Source organism: Rattus norvegicus, chromosome 3 (assembly GCF_021556685.1).
Source record: "Rattus norvegicus strain SHRSP/BbbUtx chromosome 3, alternate assembly SHRSP_T2T, whole genome shotgun sequence".
Classification (NCBI taxonomy): Eukaryota; Metazoa; Chordata; class Mammalia; order Rodentia; family Muridae; genus Rattus; species Rattus norvegicus.
The window spans coordinates 55,982,700-56,008,784 of record NC_141536.1 but is presented as its reverse complement, the minus strand read 5'-3'; the positions used below and the strand labels follow the sequence as shown (position 1 = coordinate 56,008,784).

The 26,085-nt window shown below is 43.3% G+C and overlaps 1 long non-coding RNA gene across 1 annotated transcript; it reads right to left on the bottom strand.

The window, feature by feature from the left end:
* Positions 1-444: 444 nt before the first annotated feature.
* On the bottom strand, positions 445-26,085 carry LOC147995505 (uncharacterized). The gene is made up of 3 exons (XR_015683556.1): positions 25,922-26,085; positions 23,623-24,008; positions 445-2,175 (listed from the first exon to the last, which is right to left on the bottom strand). It is a non-coding gene; the product is annotated as an uncharacterized LOC147995505 (long non-coding RNA).

The following is a 26,085-nucleotide window of genomic DNA, read 5'->3' as shown; positions in this document are numbered from 1 at the left end:
TATGGAGGGGGGGAGACCCAATTCCTGAAGTCATCAGGCAAAATTTAGGCAGAGGGAGGTTGTCTAAATTTCATTTGTTACTTGGCCTATTAAATCTTTCAGTAAGATTTATATATCTATATACATACATATAGATTATAAGCATATATCAATTTCTACAAATAAGAACCATGGCAAGGAAGCTGCCTTGACGGGAAGTCTGAGTTGTATTTCTAGGAACGGGCTTCCTCCTGCAGCCAGGGGCTTGGCTGCAGCCCCAGGGGTGATGTAGCTTTTGAGCCCATGCCTCGGTTCTGACCTCACCTGCCTGTGGCGGTTATTGCTAATTAATCATTGTTCTCCCTGGAGCCTGAACACCACCCCAGCGTTTCCCCAGCCCAGCACTACAGGCCTCACTGAGGATGCTCTGCAGTCTGTACATCAGGTGAGCTCTGTGCCACTTCAAAACATTTTAATGTCATCTCCACTTGCTTCTCGTCTTCAGCCCGGGAATGGCGAGGGTCTAAAAGAGCGTGTCTCGTGATTGTCCTCCCACCAATTGGCAAGCCTGGTAAGACCGTGCATCAGAGGCTTTTCGATAGGTGTTTGGACACAGGAAGAAAAGGAGACTGTGTCAGGGTTGGCTGTTTGCTACAACAGTCTGCTCTCAATGCAGAGAGGAACGAAAGCATACATTGCTTTACTCATTAAATAATCTGGATTGATTCCAGGTTCGGGGGATGAGAGTAGGTGCATTCCATTCTCCATTGTCAGGAACGATCCAGCCAGGCTGTGGGGGCGCCCACCTTTAATCCCAGCACTCAGGAGGCAGAGGCAGGCAGATCTCTGAGTTCGAGGCCAGCCTGGTCTACAGAAAGAGTTCCAGGATAGCCAGGGTTACACAGAGAAACCCTGTCTCAAAAACTTTATTCAAAAATAAATATTGAGGAAAAGAAAAGATCTAGTCTGATAAAGGCTATGCCATGTCTGTGTGTATGTATGTGTGTGTATCTGTGTGTCTGTCTGTCTATGTGTGTCTGCATGTATCTGTGTGTCTGTGTATGTCTCTGAGTATATGACTGTATGTATATATCTGTGTGCCTACGTGTCTGTGTGTCTGTCTGTCTTTGTGTCTGTCTTTGTGTCTGTCTGTCTGTCTGTCTGTCTGTCTCTCTCTCTCTCTCTCTCTCTGTGTGTGTGTGTGTGTGTGTGTGTGTGTGTGTGTGTGTGTGTGTATTTGCTCCTACATGTAGAAGCCAGAGGCTAACCTTGAGTGTCTTTGCAGACCGGAGATGTTGGTCTGGATGAGAGCAAGCCTCAGGAATCCACTTGTTTCTGTCTCCCAGAACTGCGATTACAAACTCTCCACCTTTCTTCCATGAGATCTAGAGGTTAGACTCGAGTCCTCCTGCTCAAAAGACAAGCACTTTACTGATGAGACCACCTCCATCCCTGGTAGGAAAATACACACAAAGAAATTCAGAGGCTTTGTGATTCAAACTCTCCAGGAAAACACCATTACATAGCTGCACACGTCTGTAGACAAGTCAGTGATTCTCAGTCTGTGGGTTGTGACCTCCTTGGAGGTTGAATGACCCTTTCACAGGGGTCACATATCAGCCATTCTGCGTATCAGATATTTACATTATTATTCATAACGCTTACAAGATTGCCGTTATGAAGTAGCAGAAAATAATTTTATAGTGGGGGCGGTCACTATAACATGAGATACAGCATTGAGAAGGTTGAGAACCACTGAGAACAGAGTGAAGATTTAGGGAAGCAGATGCCCCAGAGTACACTCCACTATAGAAGGAACACAGCTGCTTCATTGCCATCTGCCAACACCACCCAGGAAGAGGGACCGGGTAACCCCATGGCTTCTTGTACAACATTCACACACACACACATCACACTATGCCAGGCCTTTTCGCATTCCCAGATGCAAAGATAAAACTGGAAAATCTGTAGTGCACTGTGAACACTTATGGCATTTTAGTCTCTAAGATGTCTTTAGAAACAGAACTGGAAGCCAGGTATGGTAGCTCGCATCTGCAATCCAAGCGCTGGGAGGCTGAGGCCGAAAGGCTGACACTGAGTTGTTGTCCAAACCTCATGGAGACGCTTGTATGAAGTAAGATGAACACTGCTTTCCTAGGCATTGCCGTCTCAGGGCACCACTATTGTATGTGCGACCTTAAAGTAGAATGAGATAGAAAAGAACAGTTATTAGCTATGGATTTATTGATTCAGTTAGTGATTTATTTAAAGCCCTGGTTTACTGCCTATTTGCCAAGCATGACTTCACTTGCTACCAGGAACAGACTGACATGGAGAAATAGCAGAGACAATGGGCTGTTGCCCTTAACAACCTGCTGACTGCCATGGACGCTTCTGTAAAATCTCCCCTGTTTGCCTGTCCCACCTTGTGGCTTTAGAGTATAAATTGAGAATACAAACTGGACCGGGAATCAAAGCCTTTCAGGTGATATCCTGGTTTCTGTCCACAAGTGACATCTCCTCTCTTGCCTGTCACTGGTGTCAGAAGAATACTCCAGGGACTCCCGAGGCAGTCTGTCATTAACTAAAATGCCACTGGGCAGCAGGGAGACATCACAGACTTAACAATCACTTATTAAGCATTTCCCATGGCTCTAACATGAATAGTTACGTCATCTGGCAATGTAAACAGAAGAGTGCAGTGTAGGGATGGGATGAAGAAGAGATCACACAGCGTCTAGGAATTCAAGTAGTCTGGAAACAGAGAAGTTTAATACAGTTATTAAAACGGAGAGTTACTATAAGAACTGCCCAGCAAGGGCAGGCAACTTCAGAAATAGAGCAAAGATGGGGGACTTCATTGAACTCTGGTGTAGGTTAAGAATAATGATCTCTGGCATAACATTTACAATTTTAAAAAATTTGTTTTGCAGTGGAAGTTGGCACCAGTCAACAGCTGAACTAAGTCCCCGCAAGTCTTTCAGTAAGAAGCGTATAGGAGGCAACATTCAACTAAGAGAGTTTAGTTGGATGTGACTGTTTATAGCATCAGGGTCACCTGCAGGATGTGAATGTTATGGCTTAGCAGGGGAATAGAAGAGTAGCCTCGAAGGCACCAGAGAAAGGCGTGGGGTGGGAAAGATACAAAGTAGTCATCTATGTCTCTGGATACTTTTGCTGACGTGTGGCACTTCCAGCAGAAGGCAGGCCGGGATAGGGAAAAAACAGGAAAGCAAATGTCTTGATTGTGGACAGGGAGCCCCAGCCCTGCCCACAGTGGGAAAGGTAAAAATAACTGTGTGAGCTGAAATCACGTATAGCCACACGAAAAGACAGCAGTGAGCGGTGAGTGTCCCGTGGCCTTTAGCAATGTGTGTGAAAACGTTAAGACTCTTCCCGGTATGAATTCGAAAGAAAGAAGAGTGAATTGAAACTAGACCTTGGTTCGTACCGTTCACTACTTTAAACACATGGACAATTAAAGTTTCCTTTGTAAATCAAATTATAAAGCATACTTTGGATAGCACCTTGGGTCGTCATTTATGTCTCACTAGTTGTCATACTTCTCCCTAAATTTGGGTCAGTGCAGAAAAGTTATGCTTAGTGTTGTGATAAAAATAAAAAAAGAAGGCAATCAGTTCCCGAGTGTCACCACTCCACACTGGGCCCCTGGTACTCTCAGACCCAGGCGGTCGCTCCCTGGCGTTAGTTCTGGCATTGTAGGGCCATATAAAAGTAACATTAATTTATCTCAGCTGGTTCTGTGTAGACCATGCCATGTTAGCCTAGCCCTGACCAGCCAGGAACTCTCTGGTCCCAGCTACCCAGTAAAATCATGACTCAACAAATTGTAACCCAACAATCAGATTTATATGTTAAATTCTCAATACATCAACATAATAAACTTACAACCGATTGATAAGGATATAAACCGACCACCTAGATAAGATAAATTTGCCAACAGAAATCCATCCCAGCTACCTTGGCAATTCACCCAGATCTGGGTCATCTTTCTCCATCTAGGAGACCTACCTTGCTGCATAATGACATCATCCTGCACTTAGCACTTCCCGTGTCGTAAAGTATCTCTAAGATCTGCTGTAACGTGGACCTCCTTGTCAGCATCGCTCACTCTGGGATATCTTCATCACAGCCACTTTCCTGACTTAAACAAAATGCTCCTGGCTGTGTATACCTGGGCTTTCCCACCTAGCAATGTCAGTGCAGCCGTGGTGGGTCCTTTCTCTATCACTCTGCTGACGCCTGCATTTAACTTCACTGCCAACACCATCTTTTGTTTCTTTGCTGCAATTCCCTCCCTGTTCACCAACTGCCTTGGCTTTAGTTGCCTGGCTGTTTGTTGTGTTTTCTTTGATTGTTTGCTTGGTTTGGCTGGGTTTTTTTGTTTGTTTGATTGCTTGGGGTTTTTTTTGTTGTTTGTCTGTTTTGCTTTGGTTCGTTTTTTGCAAAGTAATGCATGAGGTACTCAGAAAGATAAGAAAGCACAATGATGAGTTTGGCTGTCCGTAACTGAAGTGATACACAGTGATCCATCAACACAGACTTCAAGGGCTGTAATGGTTCCCTGATCCTTAAACATCTGTTACTTTTACAAGGTTTTGTAAACTGCACTCATAGTGAAGTATGCACTTTGTTCAATTTCTCACAGCTAATGTATGCTATATCTTAGCTCTTTGTGTGTTGCTATAAAAAGGATACCTGGGATTGGGTATTTTATTTTAAAAAATGAAATGTATTTCTTATGTTTAGGAAACCAGGGTCAAGGGATTTGCTTTGCCTCATACCATGACCTAAGGCAGAATGGGAAGAGAGCGTGAGAGGGAGGTAGACAACAACACTTGCTTTTATTTAAAAAAAAAAAAAAGTTCTTGGAGTTAAAGTGGACTTTAAGGCTTGTATTTTCATTATGACAATTCTGCTTAAAGTATTTGCAATTGTATATTACAATATACATGTGGTTTAATGCCATTCAATATACTATATAAATTTCCAAGAATCTGGCGTTGAGCTAGAAAAATTATATTTCTATTCTCTGTGAGTGTGTGTGTACCTGTGTGTGCGTGTATGAATACGTGCATTGGTGTGTTTGGTACAAGTCTGCCAAGACATGGATTTGGAACTGAAGGTTCCCTTTCAGGAAGAGAGAGCAGGTCTCGGTTGTTTGGAATCCTGGGTGTTCCTCCACCTCAGTAGCTGCAGTTGGCCTCCATGTTTCCTACTGACTATCCTGTCTCTGCCTCCCATCTCTACACAGGAGTGCCAGGATTAGAGACGTGTGCTACCATATCAGCTTTTTTTTTTAAACATGGGATCCAGATAATCAGGCTCTAAGGCTTGCCTGCTGAGCCATCTCCCCCACACCATAAATAAATTCTTGCAATAGTGATGGTATTAATCCATTCGTGAGGACAGATCTCTCAATAAGACCCTCCCTCTCAATCCTGTTGCTTTGGAGATGGTTTAGCACCTTAAGTTTGTAGGGGACAGAGCACACGGAAACCATAACATCGTGGTAACTGAAAGATAAGCTGTGCTATTGGAGAAGCTGCAGTTGTGCATATGTTATTTACGCTGTGTCTCATAGTCTGATGATATCAACTGTATTAACTGATAAATGTATCAGTTCGTACTAAAACCTTGCCGAATGTATGCAAGAGCATCACTACAAAGAATGTGTGAGCAGTTTGCCGAAATAAAGCAAGGATTTATTTTACAGCTTGGGATGAAAGTTGAATTTCTCTATCTTTTAATGAAACTAAAGGGAAAGAGGGCAGTCAGCCAGTCAGAGAAGTTTTAAACAGTAACCTTCACCCCAAACATCACAGAAAACACAGTCATTGTTATGCCCAGATCACCAGGTCCTCACAGACCACCAGAGACCACCAGGAGTCCAACTCGAACGCAAAAGCAAAAAGTCTTTATTCAAGCTCGAGCTCAGACCCTCCAACCTCTCCAACACAGTGGAAAGTGTGGAAGCTACCAAGCTGGTATAAACCTTGCCTATTTATCATGGTATCAGGGTGAGGGACTTTCCAACTTGGCTGTTACATGATTGGTTGACATTTGCTTGGTGCACTTCTGTTGGCTAGTAAATTTCAGCTTGGTATGAACAATGGTTGCTAGCTTAGTCAATCTACTTTAGACATTAGGAGCTTTCCCCTTAAGAACTGATTGACTGTTGCTAGTAGTGGAATGGTTATTAGCCCAGGGGAATTGTGATTGTTACCAGGGCGACATGGCTCCTGGAACAAGTTGGTTTTGTTTTGTTTTGTTTTGTTTTGTTTTGTTTTTTTGTTTTGTTTTGTTTTTGAGTAGCTGAGTTCATTCAAAGGACAAGTTAATCATAAAATGGAATCATAAAGCAAAATGGAGTTTGTGATGTTAAGCTTCAGTTGTCCCATGCCAGCATGTGCTATCCAAGGTCAATTAGGGAGTCTTGACTCACCATGGCAGGTTGTACTGACAAAACATTTCCATCTGCTCCCCCAAGTGGAATGAAGACCAGATATGGGTCAGTATTTCTAACCCTCCCAAGCTCTAAGGAAAATCACAGCTACCTGCAAGAGGCAGATGAGATGAGGTGACCCATTTGGTCCCAAAACTGGTACTCAGGAAAGGCAATGCACTCTTCCTACTCCTTCCTGTTAGGGCAACACCAGAGGAAGGCAGGTGGAGAGTCACTTCCACCACTGCCCAGTGGTCACATGCCACCTTGACCAAACCAAATGGAAGCTACCTAAGAAAAATTAATAAGGCCTTCTTACTGCTTGCAGCCAGTATGGGAGACTTAGAGGGCAGCTGAGACCCCCCTACCCCAATCAAACAGAAGCCCCTCTTCCCTCAAAGATATGGAGGCTGACTGAGAAACTGGGAACTTTGCCTCGGAAGGCAGTAACAAGGCAGCTTCCTCCCCCTTTCCCTGACAACAAGGGGCCAGAACATTGCCAGAGTAGAGACTTTAAGTAAGGCCCTGTGTCATAAAACACAATCTTGGCTTCCCTTCAGATGTTTGTTGAATCCCAAAGTTGCATTATATGCTAAGAAAACAGAGTCATCTTTTCATGTGAACCTGTTCAGTCTTGTACAGAGATCCTTGCTGTGTGTAGCTTTTTGCTACCCCACCTAAGCTCTGGGAATGGTCTGCACTACCAGCCCCCACACAGCTTCCCTTGAATCCACAGATCACACACACACACACAGACACACACACACACACACACACACACACACACACACACACACACAATTGTTCAATCTCCACTTGCCTACCAGGCACAATTGCTGGGTGCTACTCTATCCCACTTAGAAAATCATACCCTTATAATGTTTTTATCTCTGCTTCTCTCACCTGCCCTAAACTTCAGCTAATTACATCCTTGACCACCTGCCTGTAGGAGCCACCACAGGCCATCACTCTGCCAGAGACCTCACTTGTCTGGTCAACTTCATCAGAAGTCTGGAGAACTCTCTCCTCCTTTCTTGGATCTCTCTGCTTACCTCCAGGGACCTGAAAATCTGCCTGTCCCTTCCACCCAGCAATTGGCATAAGATTTTCTTTTCTGACAGATCAAGAACCAACTGGGGAACAGGACGTTAGCAACAGAACCCCCACTCCCCCCCCTTACAGATCCCATCAACATTAAAGGATCTAGCTTTCCCCATAAACAGCCCTTTCAGCTATTGTCAACTGCCCTTTTCTCTGGGTATTAGATCCTAGGAATAATATGGAGGCGAAAGAACATAGAGGTGTCACTGGTATTCTGATTCTATGGCCTCTGAAGTGACTTGTTTCTCCAGTGCCATGTCAGACAGCATTATTAAATGTGGAGAAGCTACATCATAATAACATGTTCCTGATCCCTGTTTATACCATTTGCTCAGTGAATGAGGAGACATGGACCCTGTGTAAGATGACTTCCTGGGTTTCTCCTCGTCCCCGATATTTACTTGTTGTCATTTTAGTTCTGTTAGCCAGGGTACCTTACCTGTTTGGAAGAGAATTACTAAGGTTAGTAGATTGAAAGTTTCTAAGGGAAAAGGACTCAAAGATCTGTACTTTCCAAACCTTTGCTGTCTAACTAAAGTTGACGAAGTTTATAAAATGGCCTTGATTGTATATGTATTACTTTCCTATGGCCCCTATTACAAAATACCAGACTCTTGGTAACTTTAAATAATGGAAATATAATCTCTCAAAGTCTGCAGGCTCTGAAGGGGGCTGATTTTAAGGTGTTGGCTAAACCTTCCTTATAGACCCTGGGAGTATCAATTTCTTTAGTCTTCCAACCACTGACAGCTGACATCCCTTGCCTTCAAATCAATCATTATGTACATAAAGATATGTTTATATCTTCACCGTGTCTACTCTATGATGTAAAAACCTCCCTCTAGAATAATCATTTGGTTCAGATAATCCAGAATGACTTCCCCATCATGGAATCATTAATTTAATCACATTGGGAAAGACTTGATTTTAATCCTAAGGTAGCATAGAAAGGTCTCAAAATTAGGATCTGATGGTTTGGTTTTGTTGTAGTAGTTTGAACAAGGTCTACACATGCTGAGCATATGTTCTATCACAGAGCCATGCTTCAGCCCCAAAGGACTAATACTTTAGGACCTGATATTTGTGAGAGATGTGGTAGTATGTAATAGTATAGCCTTTCAGGTCAGTACATGGTAAAAAAGGTATTGTCAAGAGAATCTAGGAGCGGGTATCAAGGATGGTGCCTTCAGCATGATGGTGTGGGTGGTTCTGACCAGCCATTTGATCATTTGATTAACAACACCTAAAAAACTGGATGTAGTTTAATATATATACATTGAAAACAGTAAAGGATTATAAAGCCAAAATCTAGGAAAAGGACAAGAGCAAGAGAGATTAGCCCAGTATTTTTGGATGTTTTCCCTTGGAAGCACTCACAAATTTCAAAAACAGGCAATTAAAAGGTAGAGAAGTTGGGCAGAGCTCCTGGTAACTAATTGGGTAAAAAGAGAATAGGACCCAGCAATGAGGTGAGGGGACCCTAGTAAGTCCCTCTATCCTCAGTTAGAAACCCTAAGGCAGCATACCTTGGGTAGAATTGAATCAAAACAAGCCAACTCTGCTCTGAGTGGCCTCGACATGATACCCAAAGTTAATGGGAATCATTTTTTATTGGATGGTTTATGTATTACATTTCAAATATTATCCTTTTTCCCAGTTCCCCCCTCCCCTATATCCCTCCCCCTTGCTTCTATGAAGATGCTTCCACTCTCCCCCACCCACTCCCATCTCAACACCCTGGCATTCCCTATACTGGGGAAAGGAGCCTTCACAGGACCAAGGGCTTCTCCTCCTATTGATGCCACACAATGCCATCTTCTGCTACATATGTGGCTGGAGCCATGGGTCCCCCCCCCCAATATGTGCTCTTGGTGGTTTAGTCCCTGAGAGCTCTGGGAGGATCTGGTTAGTTGATATTGCTCTTCCTATGGGGTTGCAAACCCCCCTCAGCTCCTTCAGTCCTTCTCTAACTCCTTTTGGATCCCCATGCTCAGTCTGATGGTTGGCTGCAAGCATCCTCATCTGTATCAGTAGGGCTCTGGCAGAGCCTCTCAGGAGACATCCATATCAGGCTCCTGTCAGCAAGCACTTCTTGTCATCAGCAATAGTGACTGGGTTTGGTGTCTGCATATGGGGTGGATCCCCAGGTGGGGCAGTCTCTGGATGGCCTTTCCTTCAGTCCCTGCTCCACACTTTGTCTAGACATTTCCTCCTGTGAATATTTTGTTCCCCCTTCTAAGAAGGACTGAAGCATCCACATTTTGGTCTTCCTTTTTCTTGATCTTTGTATGGTCTATGAATTGCATCTTGGGTATCCCAAGCTTTTGGGCTAATGTCCACTTATCAGCGAGTACATACCATGTGTGTTCTTTTGTGACTGGGTCACCTCACTCAGGACGATACTTTCTAATTCCATTCATTTGCCTAAGAATTTCATGAAGTCATTGTTTTTAATAACTGAGTAGTACTCCATTGTGTAGATTACCACATTTTCTGTATCCATTCCATTGTTGAAGGACATCTGAGTTCTTTCCAGCTTCTGGCTATTATAAATAAGGCTTTACTTCCCAATGGGAATCCTTATTGTCCCAGCCTTCGTCATTTGCCCAGAAACCAAGATTAAGCCCCTTCTGAAGGAAGTAACATACCCAGAGGGAATATCTCCAAATGGAGAAGCAGCATCACTAACAAGTGTGTCTAAGGCTCACTCTCTGATGTATTCTAAATAAAAACCCAAAGGGAATGCTCAGCAAATGATCTCAGTGAACACAGGCATGCTCATGTGCACACCAGGTTTTTCTTTTTAATACATATTTCTAGATATAAGAACTGAACTCACCATAAGCAAATTACAAGCCCTAAATGTGCATGTGTGGAACAACAGATAGATGGCCTTATATAATAAGAGGGCGACATCCACTCAAACTGAAAAATATCATAAACCACAACTGCCTTATGCCTGTAACCAACTTTTAAGAACACCGAAACAGCTACTCTGTAACATGGGTCATTTCCCATTGTGATTCGGTGCTGACTGGGAGATGTGACTCACGACCACTGCTCACTGTTCAGTCTTATGAAAGAAGGTTTTATGACATATCATTAGTCTCTGAAAAAGATCAAAAAAAATTTAAATTACATTTATTTATTTATTTGTATGTGTGTATGTGAGGATGTACTGGCTGGTTTTATGTCAACTTGAGACAAGCTAGAGTCATCAGAGGGAATGGAGCTCCATTTGAGAAAATGCCTCCATAAGATCCAGATGTAGGACATTCTTTTAATTAATGATGAATGTGAGCCCACTGTGAGCGGTGACGTTCCTGGGCTGGTGGTCCTGGGTTCTATAGCAAAGGAGGCTGAACAAGGGATGGAACAAGCCAGTAAGCAGCACTTACTGATGGCCTCTGCATCAGCTCCTATCTTCAGATTCCTGTCCTGTTTGAGTTCCTGTCCTGACTTCCTTTGATGATGAACAATGATGTAGAAGTTTAAGCTGAATAAATCCTCTCCTCCACAACTTGATTTTTGGTCATGGTGTTCTGTTGCAGCAGTAGAAACCCTAGCTAAGGCACGGGTTGTACTTGTGTGTGCCACTGTGTATGTAAGGAGACCAAAGGAAACGTATGGGCGTCTCCTCCTCCTCCTCTTCCTCCTCTTCCTCCTCTCCCTCCTCCTCCTCCTCTTCCTCCTCTCCCTCCTCCTCTCCCTCCTCCTCCTCCTCTTCCTCCTCTTCCTCCTCCTCTCCCTCCTCCTCCTCCTCTTCCTCCTCTTCCTCCTCCTCTCCCTCCTCCTTCTCTCCCTCCTCCTCTCCCTCCCCCTCCTCCTCCTCCCCCTCCTCCTCCTCTTCCTTCTCTCCCTCCTCCTCCTCTTCCTCCTCCTCCTCTTCCTCCTCCTCCTCTTCTTCCTCCTCTTCCTCCTCCTCCTCTTCTTCCTCCTCTTCCTCCTCCTCCTCTTCCTCCTCCTCCTCTTCCTCTTCCTTCTCCTCCCCCCTCCTCCTCCTCCTCCCCCTTCTCCTCCTCCTCTTCCTCTTCCTCTTCTCCTCCTTCTCCTCCTTCTCCTCCTTCTCCGTCTCCTTCTTCTTCTTCTTCTTCTTCTTCTTCTTCTTCTTCTTCTTCTTCTTCTTCTTCTTCTTCTTCTTCTTCTTCTTCTTCTTCTTCTTCTTCTTCTTGCACCTTGTGGATCCTGAGTGTTGAACTCAGGTCGTCAAGCTTGGTGACAAGTGCCCATTACCCACTGAACCATCTCACTAGTTCCCAAATTCAATTTTTGACATACAGCTTCTACCGAGTGCACAGTTTCCATGCCACAGTAAAATTGTGAAGCTGAGTCCTTGTAAGTCAGAAACTGTCTGTCCTCCAAATAAGTCAACAGAGGTAGAAATAAAACTGGCGATCTTTAAAAGAAGTTAGTGTCAGGAGCTGTCTAGGAAAGGCTGAAGGCATACAGGTGACTTTTTCCGAGATAGCCCATTTTGCTTGGCTTCTGTGAGTAAACTCTGAATTGTGGGGCCTTCAGAGGCTTCATCTCAGGATTTATTCCTGTTGCTGATATGCCTTTCCTGCCATTATTGCGTATCATAGTGATTTCTGGGCATTAGCCCACCCTCCTGGGCAGATTTTCTACAGATCAATGAAGATGTAACCTCTTGTAGTAATGCTATGCAGACAAATTGATGATTTCCTAATCCCTAACAATGATTCTATGGAATTCCTAAATTTATACAAGTAATTTTAAACCGTCTATACTATGAAAGCTGAAATTAGGGCTCTGTAAACCTTCATGTGTCACAGGCTAATTGCTCTAGGATAAGAAGGCAGGCTTGGAGCAAATTTATGATCAGGGAAAACATTCCTTCTAGGCTAGTTGTGAAACCATTATCTGATAGCTAAAGGTCATAAACTGGGAATGGACAAGTGATTGTAAGGGCAAGGACAGAAAGTAAAACATGGACTGGATTTATCTATACAAAACTTCAAAACTAGTAAGACACAAGACAGATGAGTTGCCGCTTAACAAAACTCTGCTAACTTGTAATGTACGAACGAGAGCAAAAGTAAAGATGCACTGATTTTTATTTTATGCACATGGTTATTACGCCTGCATGTATGCCCATGCACCGTGTGTGTACCTGGTGCCCACAGATGCCAGAAGATGGTGTTGAATAGCCCAGAACTAAGGTTACAGATGGGTGTTAGCTGCTGCGTAGGTGCTGGGAGCTGAACTTGGGCCTTCTAGAGAAATAACTGGTGCTCTTATCTGCTAAACCATCTCTGCAGCCCCCAGTGTGCAATATTAAATTGGTTGCTTTTAAAGTGCATTGCACATAGCTTTCTAAGGAGACACTGATGACTTTTCTCCCCTCTAAGACAAAAATGACGCGGAAGCCTGAAAGTCACTCTAGGCAGAGATGGGAGCATGAATTGTATGCCAAGATTGTACTTCAAAAGAAACAAATGCTGAATGCTGGATTGCGTTATAGTTTCTAGCTTTTCAGGGAAGCACTTCTGCTGGTTGCCATGGCGAGTCCTCTGGGCAGCAGTTTTAATTCTCCTCATTAGTAAGTAGCATATGGTGAGGTTACACTGTGCCTTTTTTTTGTGCAAGAATAGCTATGGAGACTTGCAACGTGAGTGAGAGACAGGCAACTCAGTTTCTGCTGCTTGGAGGCAGAAAAGAGTGGAGCATTCCTTCTACCATGTGGCCTCCAGAATGACACATGCTTACTGAGAGAGTCCTGTCATACTAATTGTTTAAGCATATCCCTCAATGTGTGGGCAAGGTCAATTTAATTGTTGAGGCCCATTAAAAGACCTGTCTCAGAAGGTGGTACCTTGAGTAGCACAGACGTATTAATCTCAATATTGATTACAGAACATCGCTGCTCAGAAGATGAGGACAGTTGCTCCATCCATTATGATTAGCATGATGTTACACACAGGGTGATCCACAGCCACATAAGGAAAATTCTTAATGCAGCAGAGGCTGGGGAAGCTGCACGATTCCAGGAGAAAATAACAGCAGGAGTCCACCTAGATCATCGTGACACTTAATCACAAGGGTGCGGAACTATTAAGAATAATTTCAGGGATTTAGCTCAGTGGTAGAGCGCTTACCTAGGAAGCGCAAGGCCCTGGGTTCGGTCCCCAGCTCCAAAAAAAAAGAACCAAAAAAAAAAAAAAAAAGAATAATTTCAGAACCAGGTATGGTGGCACACTCTTGTCAGCCTGGCATTCAGGAGACTAAGAGTGGAGACTCATAAGGTAGAGACTGGCTTGGGCTATACAATGAGACCCTTTCTCTCTCTCTCTCTCTCTCTCTCTCTCTCTCTATATATATATATATATATATATATATATATATATATATATATATTACAGTGCTGTGAGTAATGTGAGTAAGTGGTCTCACTGAGATATTAAGAAACCCTAGTGGTCCTTTTTTAAAGATTTATTTTTACTTCTGTATCTGTGTGTGTGTGTGTGTGTGTGTGTGTGTGTGTGTGTGTGTGTGTGTGTGTTAACCTGTGTGCACTTATAGCTGCATGTGTAGATGCCCCACATAGTTACATAGGTGCTGGACTCCAAATTCTGGTCCTTACGATGTCACAAAAGACTCTCTCAACTATTGGATCCCCCAAGTCTTTATAAAACACGTTCGGGGCTGGAGAGATGGCTCAGCGGTTAAGAGCACCCGACTGCTCTTTCAGAGGTCATGAGTTCAATTCCCAGCAACCACATGGTGGCTCACAACCATCTGTAAAGAGATCTGATGCCCTCTTCTGGTGTATCTGAAGACACCTACAGTGTACTTATATATAATAAATAAATAAATCTTTTAAAAAAAAAAAAAAAAAAAAAACACGTTCATTGGAAAAATTGTAACAATACAGAAATACAAAGCAATAATGTTTTCTGGGAAAGGGAATCAGAGATAGGTTACAGATATGTGGAGTTATGTTCATGGAAAGCACAACACGTGGATGGATGTCAACACCGCAGAGCTTATCACGGTCACTGAGTACTTTCCTTGCCGGTCAGACCCCTCCAGCAGATTGTAAAAAGAAATGAATCCAAAGGCCCACACAGATGATCTATTACAATGCATTTTGCTAAGAGTTTATATTTTATTGTATAGATTTATTCATTCTTGAAAATATAAAATTAAAAGATACTAAATACCATTTGGGGAGCTAGATAATGAATTAATTGCCTATTGCTGTGCAATAAACTACCACAGTTATTGCCGTAAAACAGCACAATTTGTTCAATCCCCCCCGACCCCCCCGACCCCCCCCCCGTTTCCTTGGGTCCCTTTAGACACAGCTGGATTCTCCATGGCAGGTACCAGGCAGGCTGTGCTCGCTGCTGGAGGCACAGATGAGGAAGGAGCCTCTTTGAAGATTATTTCTGCTTGATGCTGTAGGATTTAGGGTCCTAGATTCTGGCTGGCTGAAAGCTGGCCTTGGTGCCTAGCTCTGGCAGTAGGGTACCACTTGTGTTTCCCAAGAAGCCTACCTACATCACTGAGACAGCCAAGAGGACCTCTGTAGCATTCAGCAAGATGGGGTCATAGATGATGTAGTTTCTTTCTCTCCTCCTCCTCCTCTTCTTCCTCCTCCTCCTCTTCTTCCTCCTCCTCCTCCTCTTCTTCCTCCTCCTCCTTTGCCTTCTTCTTCTTCCAAATTAGATACAGTGGCTAACTTAACTGGCACTACCAAGACTGTTCCCAAAAAGGAGGGAAAGCTTTGTTAATACAATCTGAATGATAGAGACATCACTATCCTGGCAAAACACTCCAGTCCCCTAAACAACCAGACTTCCAAAGTCTATGGCCTGATGAAGGAGATGGTGCCATTTCTTACCATAAGACATATGTTCATTGAGTCACTTCACAATTTAAGCAGTGCAGTGTGAGCTAAGGGAAGTCTACTCACTAAAAGCAGATGCACGTCAGAGCCTGAAGGCATCCCCAGGTGCTTCTTGTGTGTGTAAATGGGGCCAGCCCTCAATCTAAACTGAAAGGATTGCTTACAAATTAAGAGAGTAGCCATCATCTGGTTCCTTCTGACTAGATAGCTGTGGCTGATCACCAGATTCCATTAGTTAGTTAGTTAGTTAGTTAGTTAGTTAGTTAGTTAGTGAGTTAGTGAGTTAGTTGTTAGTTGTTATAGCTAGCTAGGTTGGTTGGTTGGTTGGTTGATTGGTTGGTTTTGGTCAGAGTCAAGTTGTCAATAAGTATACACTGGTTCCAGAAAAGGGGATTCCTATAAAGTAGAAAAAGAACAATCTAATTCATGTATCCAGGAAATTTGAACTGGGCAAACACTGTGTCAAACCCTGAGTGTGGGATATTCTGGCATTCAATGATGACCAAAACAGTGTCCTCCCATGATTGAGAAGCATCATGAGCAATTACTGACATGTGTCTGCCGTTGTGATAAAGATGACAACAGAGATATCTATGAGATGCAGGCAGCTGGAACTTGCCACATCAGGGTCTGGAAATTCCACATCATGATTCTGGGAAGCATAGCAGCCCCCCAGACCTTAGCACCACTGACACCATGACGGAAGCTCCATTCAGACCTTGGAACCCAGCATGTAGGCACGCACCCTGGTCCCCCACAACAGGATCAATGACCCACTCCATCAGTGTCTATAGTTCTGGGAGAGTCCCTAAATGTACTAACCTTGCCCTTTTGACTTCTATATAGCTCTGTTTCTGTCTAACAGTTCTTGCTAACTGAGGTGTATTAACCCGGGATGTGGTTTTGTGTTTCAAAGCTTAACTTCAGAAAGGCTTGGGCCTGCACTCTGGTCCTGAGCACCCAGTGTAGTCACCAGTGAGCTAATAAAGGCCTTCTATTGACTCGAACCCTTGTCTGAGTAGTCCTCTCTGGTGACACCTCACAACAGAAAAATAGGCCACCTTCAGAGATCTCAAGCCTTGACAAACAGCTTCAAATCAAGAGCCTCCTTTCTGCTATTTACTTATTGAGTGCCTTTCCTATGTTTGTGGCAGAAACAGCTCTTAAGGAAGATGATGGAAAATAGGTGCACTGGTTCCAAACATGGATCTGTGGTTTTGCCTCTTTTCCTTCCCATTCTCCATTGTTTTCTTCCTCTCCCAGTATCCCCTCCCTCCCCATAATGACTACAGCAGAGAGAACAAATATGTTGGGAAACAAGAAGCTGCGATTTCACAACCTGTTGATCCTATTCCCACAGCAAATGCCTGAGCAGCTCCTGGCTGAACCATGCCCTTCCATAAATAGAGTGCATTAGGCCACAAGAATGCTTTCCAAAAGAAAATACTTCCAGCTCATTTCCCCCAACACTCTCCCTTGGGCAAAAGATAGGGAAGAAGTCTTTGAATACGCTCATTTGGGGAAGTCAAAGACCAAAGCACCCCAACTCAGTAGAAACGACCAACCAAGGTATCAACCAGCTTCATCCATGCAGCCATACAACATAGGCTGCCCCTCCTGAAAGTGTGACTGCCATCAGTTTGGGTACCCTCAAGCTAACGGGCTCTCTGCATGAATACCAACATTTTTTGCATTCTAAACTCCACAGTTATATTTTGTAGCGAGGTCCCCTGCCCAGTGTCTCTTGCAGGAATTTCCTCTGAAAAATCCGACTTAGATAAAGTGACAAGCCATTATATATTTGTTAGAATCTCAACCTGGTTACTAGAAGGTTCTTTTGCCTTTGACAACGCTGCTGAATCTTTCTCACTTTTGTTCATGAGCAAATAGCTGAAAAGCACCTACTTTGTGCCAAGGATGTATTTCAGTCAGAGATGAGCCTAGTATGTACTCTCTAATAGTGTTAGGGAATTACTGCAGGCACCGCCTCTGCCCAGGGACCCTCTGCACTCCATCAGAGGAAGTAACAGAGGAAATTTCCCTACCAGATGCTGCCTTTCATTCCTACAATTACAGCTTCTAACAAACAACAAACACTTATTGATTATAAAATGCCTAACAGTACTTTCCTTTTGTAGTAGACAAACTAAGGCAGGGAGAAAGGGAGAAGCAACAATATCTTTGTACACGACGGAATAAACTTTCCAAACTTCCATTCATGTCTAACCAAGTCTTGTAAAAATGTGGCTCACTGTGGTGGCCAAAAACAACACTCTTCGCCATCTTAAAATCAAAGCCAACTGTGGTGACATCACCACAACCTTTTCATCACATGACCAGCAATTCCAGGTCCCCAGTCGTTGTGCAAACGGGCTTGACATTCAGACTGAGACTAAGCATTGAAACCAGAAGGTCCGCCATCCAGATAACGCTAGCGATTTGTGGCTAAAAATACAGTCACCAAACACAGAAAGGAGAGCTGTGTCTTAGCGGGAGATGGTGCTCTGATGTATGATACTAATTTTAAACTAAGTTTGAAAGGGCAGGGCATGAAATTGGAGCCTCGCTGATTCACAGACAAATAAGGAACCAGCCGTCTGGGAAGGGCGGGTGGGAGTTCGTCTTCCTCTCTGCGGACTCACTCAGCATTCCAAAAAATGCTTTTCTCTTTCAAGATCAAAGATGCTGTTTTTGTCACGACTCCCAAGACTGTCTACAGAAACAACAATAGGAGCAAGATGTGGGCTTTCTGTTCTCCTGTCCACTCGCTCATTTGTGGAGTAAATATTACTGAGGTCCCATCTTCCTCCAAGTTTCCCTCCTAAAGTGTATTTAAGTTTTTGCTCCGTTACTTGATTTCAATTTCCCTGTAATTCTGGTGGTAGAATTTTCTTCTCAGACATGCTGGGGCTAGAGAGATGGCTCCGTGGTTAAGAGAATGGTTCTTCCAGAGGAGGGCTTTCCCAGCACCATGGCAACGCACTGTCTGTAACTCCAGTTCCAGAACGCCCTCTTCTGGTCTCCACAGGCACCACAGGCGTGCAGCTGGAGCTCAGACATACACGCATGCGAGCAAATACCCATTTGTACAAACATACATTAAAAAAAATCAAAAACATGTTAACTACTTTCTCTCTATTCTATAGCATGTTTGACTGCAGGCATGAAAAAAAAAAAAAACAAGAAAAGAAAGACACATTTTGCCCTTTTTACTACTTCTCTATGCCCTGATTTATGACATTATCAACAAGTTCCACATCATGGATACCTTTACAGCAAATATAATCGTGTGGACAACAGCCTATGAAGAATGTCCATAATCATTATTAGTTTAAGGTGTTTTTAGAACAACCCTTCCCCTAAAAAATAAATGGGAATATTAGACTTCTCAGTGGAAGAAACTGAGGCCCTGAACATTAAAAACTTTAAAAAGAAAATTATTTTATAGGTATATTTCAATCTATTAAAACAATTTCATCTTAAAGTTTCTTTTGGATGGGTGGAGTGTTTCAAGACAGGGTTTCTTTGTTTAGCCCCAGCTGTCCTGGAACTAGCTCTGTAGACCAGGCTGGCCATGAACTCCCAGCGATCTCCCTGCCTCTGCCTCCTGAGTGCTGGGATTAAAGGCGTGGGCCACCACTGCCCGACTTTATGTTAGAACTTCATAATGAACAAAATTATGTACCTACTCTTTACTAATATTAAGAAATTGCCCATTGTATTTATAATCATAACTTACATTATAATTCTACAAATATAGTATATAAAGGTAACAAAATCGAAGACTGTTAGTGGCTGGTGACAGGAAAACCAGATAGACGACCAGGAGGGAATGTGAAGACTCCTATGATTTTTGGAATACGTTTTACATTTTATACTTTGTTTATGTGAGTCCACTGTGGCTGTCTTCAGACACACACCAGAAGAGGGCATCGGATCGCAGGGCAGATGGGTTTCATTAAGATTAGTCAAATGCCACTGTGACTTGAGAAAGAGAGGCAGAAGGACTTGTGTGAGTTCAAGGCCAGCCTGATCTACGTAGGGAGTTTCAGAACAGCAAGAGGGCTACACAGTGAGACCATGTCAATAATTATAGTAATAATAATAATAATAATAATAATAATAATAATACAAGTTGCCTATAAGCTATATAACTATAAACGTGTAATATTCGTTAACAAACTGTGATAATATATGATTGTGGAAGTGTTAATGTTTTTATTAGTTTGTTAACTTGGCACAAGCTAGAGTAATCTGAGAAAATACCTCCAACAGATTGGCCTGTAGGCAGCAGATCTGTGGGGCATTTTCTTGACTAATGGTTGATGTGGGAGGACCCAGTCCACTGTGGGCGTTGTCATCCCTAGGCAGATTGTCCTGAGTTAGACAAGAAAGCAAAATAAAATAATTTTTAAAAGAAAGAAATATAAGCCTCTGTCTTTACAAAGTCATTTTTAGGTCTCTGTCCAGAGTGTTATCGACAATCAATACTCTGATTTGCTGAGCCATTTTCTCACAATTTTTTTTTTTTACAATCCTCCTGTCTCAGCCTCCTAGGTGCTAAGGACATAGGCATCAGGTACCACACCCAGCTAGGAATAAGCAATGTCTAAATGCCCATTATAACAAATTTCCTATTCATGTTTGTATTCATAGTTCTTGTGAATAACTAGCCTGTTTTTCCAGGAGTCAGGCAAGATGGGATGTAACCATTGTGGGGTATGAGTGTGTCACGGCCCTGCCAGCTATAGAAGGGAGATGTACAAACCTGCTAAGAGAGAAGAAAGGAAAGCAGAAGAAAGGAAGGGCTCATTGGGGGAAGCTAGAAGGCAGGGAGCAGAAGAAACATTACAGTGGGTGAAGAGAGGAGGACTACAGGAGAGAAAAGTCAAGTCTAAATGGAAAGTAAGGTAGGTCTATACTCAGGGTAGGTCAGACTTTCTTGACTTTCTTGTTTCTTACATCACAAGGTAGATTTCCACATAACACGGGTATGCTTAATGGATACTTTCATGTAGAGAATTGAACTGTGGACTGAGGCTGCTGGGAAAGTCACATTTGTCTGGAAGATTCTGCATACTGATCCCCTGACTACAAATCTGTGGTTGTGGGAGGATCCGGTACTGCAGATAGAAAACCAACGTGTCTTGGTTTTGTTTGCTTGCCTCAATAGCAATTTATTACCAACCTCTGTGTGGGGGCTTGAGTGAGAATGAACTCCACAGGCTCTTCTTACAGTCTAGTACTTGGTCCCTGTTAATGGAACTGTTTGGGAAGGATCGATTGTTGTGGTCTGTTGCTGTGTATTGCAATGCTAAATCCTAGAATGTCTAGGCCTAGGAGTGAATTCTTATGTTTGCAAGTTTTCATTGTGCAAATCTCACTCCTTCATCTAAACCTATTAGTTAACTAAAATTGGCTTCAGCCAACTACAGGAGGGATTAGAAGTAGGTGGGGTTTGGAGTTACCTGGTTGGGAGTGGAGAAAGAAAAGGAGAGAGGAAGACCAAGGGAGGAGGTAGGAGGGAAAGAGAAGAGGAAGCTGCCATGAGGGGAGATGGACCATGGGCCCATGGCCAGGAGAAACAGCAAATATCTGGGGTACACCACTGGGGAGGTAGCCAGGCTAGCGGTTAGAAAAGTAGATTAGGGGTGACCTCTCAGTAACTGTCAAAGCCAAATGAAATAACCATAGTCTGTGTTTCATTTATTTGTAAGCTAGTTGGGGATTAGCGTAAGCTGGTTGTACTACAAATCGGAGATGTGGTTTTGTGGGAGGATGTGGGTCACTGGAGGCAGGTGACGGGTTACTGCTCAGTCACCACTGAAATGAACCAATTCAAATCAGATTAGATTATATTAAAAGCAGGTTTATTGGGAAGCTGCTCTCGGGAAGGTGCTGAGGCCATCTGCAGAGAGAGAAAAGAAGGAGAAGAGATAGAGAGAGACCAAAATGTCTGGATTATATAGGGAAGAGACTCTAGGGGAAAGGGCAGCCCAGTCTCTGGGCTGGAAAGTTAAAGGTTGGGGGCAGGGTATGCCAGGTAGAGACTGAGGGATGTTGGCAAAACATGGAGGCCAGGTCTGCTTTGATATGTAAACTATGTACCTCAGTCCCTTGTCCCTTGGTCTGAAACCAAACCACAGGCTTTGAGGTTTCAAAAGCCCATAACAGATGAGATCTCTCTCTCTCTCTCTCTCTCTCTCTCTCTCTCTCTCTCTCTCTCTCCCTACCCCCCCCTCTTTTTCTCTCTCCCCATCCCTCCCTCAAGTTAAGCGTAAACAAGCAACCAATCAATCATATGCTTTCATTTCTCACTGCTTTTAACTATGAGTGGGATGTGACCAGCTGTTTGAATTCCCGCCCTGACTTCCCCACAATGATAGACTAACCTGGAATGTTACATTGAAATAAACTTTCTCCCTCAGATTCTCTTTGTCATTGTCACAGAAATGAAACAAAAACATTCTGTAATTAACGTAATAACTGTGACCAGTACACAGTAACTTAACAGGCCAATACTGTGCCCAGTCATAAATGTCACCTGACAGCCTGTGAAACTATAGCTGTTTGTTTCCCCACTTAGCTGTGACCCACCTACCTGATGCCCTCACAAACATACTTAGTAAATGCTCTGATTTATGCTTTTCTTTTGCCCTGATTATCAAAGTTTGTGTAACCACTTCTGAGATGGAGCATACCGTTTAGTACACCCTGATGGGCATGTTCCAAGACTGTGGTCACTTATGTTTGAGGAAGACTCAATAAACTTTGAGTTGAGGAGTAATTATTTTTCAAGTGGATGGTTTTCTAATTTCATTTTGTTGCTGTTGGTAAATACCATGACTAAAGCAACTTAGAGGAGGAAAGAACTTACTGGCTTATACTTCCGGTTCACACTCAATCGCTGAGGGAAGTCAGGAAAGGAACTTAAGTAGGATCTTGAAACAGAAACCACAGAGGAATGCCATTTGCTGGTTCACTCAAAGGCTCCTATTTAGCTATCTTTCTTATAGCCAAAGTTCATCTGCCTAGTGATAGCACTGCCCACAGTGGGCTAAGCTCTCCTGCATCAGTTAATCAAGACAGTCTCCTACAGGTCATCCCTACCTAGGAGACTCTTCAATAGAGGGTTTTCTTCCCAGAACACTCTAAGACACGTTAATTTAACCACTAAAGCCACCTAGAATAGATGGCACAATCTTGGACTATTCAAATGCCATACGCTTCTCTTAACCATTTTAAAAATCTATTTTGTCATAACAGATATGCAGGATGCTTTGAGTGAAGTATGGTAAGGCACAGAGATAACGATTTCTGTTTTAAAGTATTCTGTGAGTATACTCTCTAAGCGGAGCTACACAGAGACACACATAACCCAGGCAAGAGGCAAGAGGCAAAGGGCTGGACCAGGAGAGGTGGACACGAACCTGGGTTGTGGTTTCTGAGGTCGAAGATTGGCTAGTTTGAGGGCTAGCTGTGACTGTCTGGCATGTGTCCCTGGATGGTTGGAGAAGAGATATGTTCTCTTGGTTAGAGTACAAGAGGGTGAACGCTGAGCTCGTAGGTTTTCACACAAAAGGCAAATTACTTGCCATCTATAGGAATCCCACAGCCCTGAGAAGAGTGGTCAGTTTCACCTCACTATGAAGCTTGCAGTCTCCAGGATCCTGCTGACCCGCCTACTCCAGACTTTGCTTCATCCTTCCCTGCCTGGTCTACAGCAGTATCTGGACCCCCTAAGGGAAGAAGTTGAAAACAGAACCACAGTGGTTCCTCCTGGGTAGCCAAGTCTCAGATGTCAAAGCCTCGTTTTCCTCTGAAGGGCATCAAATAGCATATTCCTTTGTTTGTTTTGTTTTGTTTTTAGAGACAGGGTTTCTCTATGTAACCCTGGTTGTTCTGAGAACTCAATGTAGACCAGGCTAGCCTTGAACTCAGAGATATGCTTCTGCCTCTGTCTCTGTCTCTGCCCCTGCCCCTGCCCCTGCCCCTGCCCCTCCCCCTGCCCCTGCCCCTGCCCTTGTCTTTGCCTCTGCCGCTGCCTTCCAAATGCTAGAGTTAAAGGCATGTGCCACCACAACTGGCTCTAAATAACATATTCCTTGTAGATAACAAAATAACTCTCTATCCCCTAGCGCTCTCTATTAAGAACAGATACTAAAGTCTGCATTATCACCAGACACAAAGATAGCTTTGTACTCACCTACTAGGCTGTCTGCCCGTGGCTCCTCAGCAAATAAATGCTACAGACAGTTCCAATAAAATATTAAATGCAGCTAATGACAGCACAGTTTTACAATGGTGAAACTGGGAATTGACTTTCCGCTTTTGCCTTTGGGCATGCCGTTCTCCAATAAGATAACAAGGCAGAAAGTCCACACAGCTGGGGCTGGAGAGATGGCTCAGTGTTGAGAGCAGTGACCGCTCTTCCAGAGGTCCTGCGTTTGAGTCTAAGTGCCTTCAAGGTCGCTCATCACTGTGAATCCCATGGTCTGTAACTCCTGTTCCAGGAGATCCAACACCCCCTCCTGGAACTCTTCGGTCACCAGGCACACATGTGGTGCACAGACACACATGCGTGCAAAACACCTACACACATAAAAAATAAGACTTAAAAAAAAAAGTCTATACAGTTGCCATTTATCAAGAAATCCTAAATTACACACTTCCGTTAATGACGTTCTCACCTTCGATGTGAAATCAGGAGTTTTGTTTTTTTTTTTTTTTTTTTTTTTTTTGGTTTTTTTTTTTTTTTTTTTTTTTTTTTGGTTCTTTTTTTCGGAGCTGGGGACCGAACCCAGGGCCTTGTGCTTCCTAGGTAAGCGCTCTACCACTGAGCAAATCCCCAGCCCCGTTTTTTTGTTTTTTTAAAGAAAGGTTGACTCTGGGGAATTTGAGGGAATGTTCAGAAGGAATTTTCTGTACTCTTGCATTCTGGACTTGCAACATCCTATGGATTTATGTCCGAAGATGAATCGTTGCAAGTGTGGCTGAAATCTGGCCCCTGCTATCTCATAGGCATCGGTTGTAACTGCATACTGGGGTCTGCCTGAGCGAGGAAGAGCAGCCCAAGCCCCTGGGCTTTTGGTCTCTGTATTTGGGGATAGGGAATTGGAAGTTTAAGAGACCCTGAAACCCGTCAGTGCCACATCCCTATTAACCCCCAGATGCACTTCCTATGTCTTTGCTTCCGAGAAGGGAAAACAGTAATTAGCTGTGAGTCACAAACCATATGATTCACGTCTACGATTATTATTTTTCTGCCGCTAAATAAACTCTATAAACCCTTCGTGATTTAATTGTGAGTGCTTGCCGCTTAGCTACAAATAGAAACTTAGGTGTGAATATGTCTACAATGCTGCTTTAACGATTTTTTTATTTTTGAGTCTCTCATCTTACTCTTGCCTCACAGGAAATTAGGACCTCACTGGATGGCTGCTCCACAGGCTGCAACCCACCTTGGTGAAGAGTGTCCCATTGATTGGCCGCTAGTTAGGCTAATGTCATTTTATACCAGGTAGAAGGAGGAAGGTTTGTTTTAAATCACATAGGGGGCAGGAGAGATGGCTCAGTGGTTAAGAGCATTGGCGGATCTTCCAGAGGACCTGGGTTCAATCCCAGCACCCACATGGCAGCTCACAGCTGTTTATAACTCCAATGCCAGGGGTTCCAACACCCTCATACAGACATACTTGCAGACAAAACACCAATGCACATAAAAATAAATAAATAAATAAATAAATAAATAAATAAATAAATAAATAAATAAATGTTAAAAAATAAATAAATCACATAGGAGCAGAACTCTTGATGATTTTTGCTTTTTTGAATACAGACAGATTCTTTCCCATTGCTTAAATCTAAACTACAATATACTATTTCATTCATAATCCATTTGCATATGACTAAATAGCACGATCAGATATTAGCCCTACTTGCATCAATAGACAGTCAAACAAAATGATGTATGTGGCCAATCCTTCTTTTAAAATTGAGTGGCTTTTCCCTTAGCAGAAACAATTCTGCATTGCACAGAGGATCCTTCTGTTTGTTTTGTCTTGGCTTTCAAAGAGAAAAGGCTCACTGTAAGAATGAACACAGAATTCATCAAAGTCTAGGAAAGGCTGATAGTGTTTTATAAAGCACGTTCATATCCCTTATTTCATTTTGATCTGTGGAAACCTCCTATGGAAAATGAGGCAGACATTACAATCTCTATCTTTAAGAGTTAAAGAAAACCTGACAGGCATTGTGATGTACAACTTTGATCCAAGAACTCAGGACAGAGGTAGGTGCGTCTCTGTGAGTTCAAGGCCAGCCTGGTCTACACAGTGAGTTCCAGACCAGCCAGCAATTTAAAGTGAGATCCAAAAGTCCTGACAGAAATGGAGATTTCCCTGACAGACCTCCAGTCTCAGTGACTGTAAGGGCAACCCTTTCACAGTGCTGTCCTCTCAGACAGTCTAAGCTGACCTTCCCCAGGGCACTGTGTATGCACTCACCCGCTTCCAGCAATGAGTCCCAGAGTGCCTAAAACACACTTCTGTGCATGTTAAGGGTCCATTAACAACTGACGACATTGAACAGTGTCAGCTCTCGTTCTGGGCGGTATCGATGCTGTCTTGAGGTGGAAATTTCTGTTTTCTTTTGAACACTCAGCTGTGTC